Source organism: Bombus impatiens, unplaced genomic scaffold, assembly GCF_000188095.3.
Source record: "Bombus impatiens unplaced genomic scaffold, BIMP_2.2 scf_0321, whole genome shotgun sequence".
NCBI lineage: Eukaryota > Metazoa > Arthropoda > Insecta > Hymenoptera > Apidae > Bombus > Bombus impatiens.
The window spans coordinates 1,011,232-1,017,231 of NT_176740.1; the positions used below are offsets into that span (position 1 = coordinate 1,011,232).

The following is a 6,000-nucleotide window of genomic DNA, read 5'->3' on the forward strand; positions in this document are numbered from 1 at the left end:
CAAATCAACTTCATGTATCTATATAAAATGTATAAAATTACAGCAAACGAATTTTTTCACCGCTTGTTCAGTACAACCTTTCTACGGATAACTCAAAAATTAAATACAAAGTCTTTATGCCGATAAAGAAATCATTCTCCAGCAATTGTTTAACCAATCTTTCCGATATAGCGTATAACACAATACAATGTCTATCATTACTTCCGATAAGATCCGACTAGCTGAAAGATTTTCAAGAACATCCGGCAATAATATAGAATGCGATTTTTTCGCGAAGCTACACTTAATGGATCGACGGTATGTATCTCAAGGTGGTGATTTCGACGGGGGTCTAGAGCCTGACGGTAATTTTCCGCGCATTATACCTCTCGTTACACCCACGCGAGCAGATCAACGGTTCAGCTGGCGCGTCTTTAGTTCACAACGTGACTGCGCATTATCGCTTCTATATTACGTCCGTGGGTTATTTTCTGTTCAACTTGTACCCTGTTCCCTTTTATTCCATCGCGGGTTCCACGCTGCGCGTCAAATTGTATGTAAATGATCGCGGCCTTCGATCCAGTTCGACTTTTGCTCGTTAGTTTCGCCAGCTGTGAACAGTAACCTGTCGCTCCGAGCACTTGACGGAAATTAAATGGATTTTGTATTAGCCACAACCCTCCTACACTCCTACACTCCTACGCTAGAAAACCGCCAGAAGGATTCTCACCGAAGAACAAATTTACGAAATGTTGAATATCTTATTACTTTTTGAAGTATCTTTAGCTTCGTGAACAATTAAGTTTTATAATCAGGTAATCTTATACGTTGCCATAACGTTTTTACGTCTTGTAAAAATACAGTAAATTTTGCATCGTAAATAAAACATTATTCTATGAAAACTAGCAGTGGACTTCGTTCAATACTGGGTTAGGTATTAACGAAAATTGCTCGATTGCTTAATTGTTTCAATACTGGACTTTTTTTAAGGTATGGAAAAAGACTTTTCCCTATAATTGTCTATAATAAATGTACAATTTTTCTCTACGATTGGATATAAATAATTCGATCTGTCTACATATTGTGAAAACACGTGTTTGCCTAAAGAAAGTTAATATAATGTAAGCGAGCCAATTCTTATTTCTTCTTCTTGTTTCACGATGTTGTAATCCGTTTATGCCTATACCTATAATTATCTCCTATCGTTGTAATTGCTCTAAATGACAGAAACTAATTTTCCTTCTAGAACACGCGAAACATACGAAAGAAGGAAAAGGGAATGGGTAACACGACGCGAGGCATTCTATCGAAAGAGTAGGAGGCAGAATTTTTTAGAAGATGGAATTTTAATTTTTAAGAACAATAATCTCGAACGTGACAAGCAAGATATATGTACGTCCGTTTCCTGATGGAGCAATCATTTATTCTGCTTATTAATTGATTATTCAGTTCCGATCACGTACAGGAGATGATATATGACTCGGTACATTACTCGGTTAAGAACAGGAATCTACTAGTCGCGCGTGCATAAATTACCAACGTTGATAACGAAACCCACGCATTTTCTTCAGATCTTGTTTTTCTTCATCTGTTCGGTGTCATGTAGTCGACGCCGATACCTGGAACGGCTAAATAAGCCCGGCGAAAAGAGTTTCTTCACACTTTCAGTCGGATAGAAAAAGAAAGAAATCCCCCCCTCCGCAGACGATAAATCCGATAACGAAATGAATTATATTCATGAATAATTCCGTGGAGTTCCCATTCCGTGAACCCGAGAAGAAGATCGTTAGTAATCGTTATCATCGTTCAATATATATCGATGCCGAGTATCGCGAGAAATTCTGTTCGCTATAAGCAATTATTTATCTTGACGGTTTCTATATAGCATACTGAACTTCAAAATAAAAGAATTTGAATTTATGTATTACGTTCCTATGAATCTTGCGACCACGGAATTAAACGATAGTAAAGACAAATTAATTTCTGTTTAAATGAAAAAGTAAATATACAAGAGATCTGCAATCCCAGTGACGGATTAACTCATCTTCCCTTTAATTTATCTATACACATTGTTGGTTATAGATATATGCATATCTACTCGCTGTATTTATTGGAAAATTCTAACAAATTCTACGGTATTTCGTTTGTTTCAAAAGCAAAAGAGGGAAAAATATTAAAAATGACTTTTCGCAAAACCTCCACTTTCCAATCGCATAAATTAACCGTTTCTCTCTGAAAATCGATTTTGAGAACACGCTCTTTATCCACCCGACCAAGCGACACTCGACCAAATGACCAACATGGCGTGACCCAAAGTCTCCAGAACTTTCCCCAGACATGGATCCCCTCCGCTGCTGAAATTTGTATCCAGGCAGGGCAGAGAGGGAAAAAGAGAGATATGCTTGAAAATCCACGTGGCCAGGGTATCCAGAAACGGCCAAGAAAGAATGCGGTTACGCGGCATGCAGGTTGCACCGTTGCATCGAGCGATGAAGAATTAGATGAAGATAGAGGAACGTGATGCATGGTCACGATTAGTCCAATAGGCAAGGGTCCATTACAGATAAATGTTTAAGAGGGTAGGAAACGATGGTGATACGTGAGCAACAGAAAATAAGTATATTATATACATTACGGTCGATCTGCGAAGCTCTGGTCGAGACTGATCCGCGATCAAAATTAGGCGCACGAAAACATTTTACGACGAGGAACGTACCATATTTTCATATGTCGAGGTAGTACACAATGCCTCATGAAAGTATTTCAACACTTATCGTAGAAAATTTTTATGTATACACATATACATTTCGAAATTTCACTAGTAATATAGTGAGACGCGACTATCGTGGTCATACTGCTTAACTACTACATAGAAGTTTTCTGTATAAATGTTTAAATATTTTTGTCAACCACGATAGGTCTTTCTTACACTTTCCTGTCTCGTTAATGTTCCCTAAAACGTATAATTGGAAATTTCAATTGAATTAAACGAGCGCGAACGTAGAGGAGATAAGTTTCGTATATTAAAGTGACAAAAACTCGTTAGCAGGGCATAAAAATTTTAATTAAACGCTTGAGACAACCACGATCGAAGTACAATGCTAACCTTTGAACCGATGTGCGTAGGAATATGGCGCGATTTTTAAATCTCGACTAAGTAACATTATTGTTATTTAACTCTAACATATTAGATATGTTACCTTTACGACTAGTAGAAAGAATGATTTTAAGAGAGAAAAGATCTATTCGGATAAATGAAATTACGTTGCTAAGTTTGTTTAATTATCAAAACAATGCATCAAACGTAAATTGCTGCACATATATGGCTCGTGTCGCGACAAGTTGCGAGTGTCCAGTTACATCACCCTCTGCCTCGAACGCTAATGTTTGCTTTTCGTCGAACCCGTCGTTGAAATATTCGAAAAAGCTAATCAAATATGATGAACGAACTACGAATTTTCGTTTGAAAAGCGATCACATTTATATATAATTGATTCGTATATTACCTCAGAAGAAAATCCATCGATTACAGATATATGTACATGTACGCTTATTGCATTCAAAAAAGGCGCTGCTGTTGGTCGAGAAAAAATGGCGGCGAAAGATTACAAGTATAACATAAAAAAATATTTGGACACTTACTTGCGAACCACCCGTTACATCCAGGAACGTTGATGTTCATAGCGTACCGAATGTACGTGAAAACGTATAATTTTGTGAACACACCGCTTCTTCTTAAAGAAACTCGGTCTATACACCATACGCGTTAACTCAAGGCGACACTTTTACCGAGTTCTCCGAACGCGCGCGTCTCACGAATTCGACCGTACGAATATTCAAACGTACGCGTTCACCGCAGCGTGTTTTCAGTCCCAGTCAGCTGGTGAAACGAACTGGCGGAATCGGTCAGGGTTCGTCGAGAACAGAGTGGTCACAGTGTAGCTCGTGCCCCGGCAACATCAGCTTCGCCACTATTCCGTGGTTGCACATGTTCCTCGCTATTAAGCAGTCTTCACACTGACCACCACATCTCCGTGCACGTCAACGATCGAGAGTAGCAAAATAATGCACATTCGATTCGCCGCGGCGACCTGTCACATATGTATAGTCGACAACGAATCAGAACCATGATATCGATTAATGATATCGATTAATTTTAATCGACTACCAGTGACGTTTAACCTTCCAATTTCCGTAGGTATCAACGAGTGCCACTTTTTATTTATTCTATAATATAAGTAGTAGTAATGGAAAAGATAGATATTAGTTATTAGTGATATTTTTCTGATATTCATTCATTCAGAAATCTGACGTACTATGCTAGGACCCTCTTAGACAATTCGACTAATTATAAGGTTATTAGTGAAATTTTACAAGTTTCAAGTTACAAATTACCGGTATCAATAAATATCCTTGAACAAGAATAACAAATTAGATAATTAAGAAAACTGCAATTTTTTTACGTACAAATTTTTACAAATTACTTTATTGTCACAACAAATAATTATAAAGTTATAAGGGAAAACTCTACAACCTGTAACTCGTTTACTGATATTATTGGTTGGTAAATTATTATTCATAAGTGGGCCTTGATTAGCGCCTCAATGTGAATACTAACAAGATATTGATATCGTGTAAATAAATGTATAATTTCTAAAGAAAAGTAAAGAAAAAATATTATAGATTTATTTTAAGGTAAATTTTGAAATTTGTTTCTTTGTATTGATAAAGATAGAAATTAACGAAGTGCCCCATATTATATTACGATCTAATTGAAGGGTTAAAGTCGATTTTGATATACAGCGAAAGTGATCACTAAGCATGTGTTTACACGGAGGCTTGAAACTAACCATTGTTTTTGTCGAATCTATCACGATTCAATGTTTTCATCTTCCTCGAATTACCGAGCCACCTTTCACGACATAGCACAGTTGATTATCTACGTAGGTTTTGCGGACTTAAATAAGACGACATTCTGGACGATCAAAATATAAGATGAATTCGTGACACGCGGTAATCGTGACAGTTCGGTATGCGCGGACGCGAATTCTTGGCGCGCGACAAACAACGTAATGACCGTCAATGTTAACAGCGACGTGCTTCTACTACCAAGAAAATGAAACTAATCGACGCCACAGCCACGGCGGCGGATAGGACGCGTCTGTCCTCTTCTATTTACACACGAAACTCACGACACACGCGTTCCTTCGTACGTTGCGCGTAAAACTGGCATTCCAGGTCAAGCGTGCCTGTCGAATTTTGATTCGTCAATTTGGCGCGGGGGGGAGACAATGTCACTCTATCCGATGGAACATACAAATTTCTAAACTGCGCTCTATATTCATAACATGAATTTTATTAAATTTCATTTTTTTACTAAAATTCAAGTAAATTTTTTTTATTAATAAATTTATATACTTTTATCTATTACATATGTATATATATTTCAATAAAGATTGCAACTGTATGAATGTCAATCGAATTACGCTATACCAAGAGTATAGTATACACGCGTATCGATAAAATGCCAAAATTACTTTCGAGAAGGAAGGATGAAAAAAAAGAATACTCGGTGAATACCTCCATGCAGAAACACGTTTTATCGATACAACGAATCGAATAAAGAAACGTTCTAAAGTTACCTCTGACCGGGCAGCAGGTCCTCGCCGATTAATCGAACTCGAGGGTTTCTCGCCACCTCCCGACTCGATTCGCTAACTGATTTTAAAATTGTTTTCGTCGATTCGAAAATGAGAGTCGTCGCTGGAACCAAACCGCTGGATCGAACATACAAAAAATGTTGTCCGCCAAGCGATATAGAAAAGATCCGAAATTTTCAGTGGAGAACGAACACCGTTTGATGTATGGACCGAATTCACGCGTAAGCTAGACCACGCGATTGTTATTCGATGTGTGGCCGGCCTAAGAAGAGTACTTAGTTCGCGTAGTTGAGTGCGGGCGTAATAAGACTGCCTGCTGACGGCGGTAGCGCGGTTCGTGCCCGCAAGCGGCAGCAGGCAG

At 38.1% G+C, this 6,000-nt stretch overlaps 1 protein-coding gene across 2 annotated transcripts in view; it reads right to left on the reverse strand.

Annotated features, from left to right (window-relative positions):
- Nucleotides 1-5,974, reverse strand: part of LOC100742628 — an 83,057-nt gene extending 77,083 nt beyond the window's left edge. Inside the window, exons 1-2 of one of the 2 annotated variants that reach the window (XM_024367542.2) lie at nucleotides 5,622-5,974; nucleotides 3,622-4,070 (exon numbers count right to left, since the gene is read on the reverse strand). The gene's annotated coding sequence lies outside the window, so the exon portion shown is untranslated. Of the gene's footprint in view, nucleotides 1-3,621; nucleotides 4,071-4,829; nucleotides 5,170-5,621 lie in introns of those variants that run through there. The other variant, XM_003489461.4, reaches the window with a different exon arrangement.
- Nucleotides 5,975-6,000: the final 26 nt, after the last annotated feature.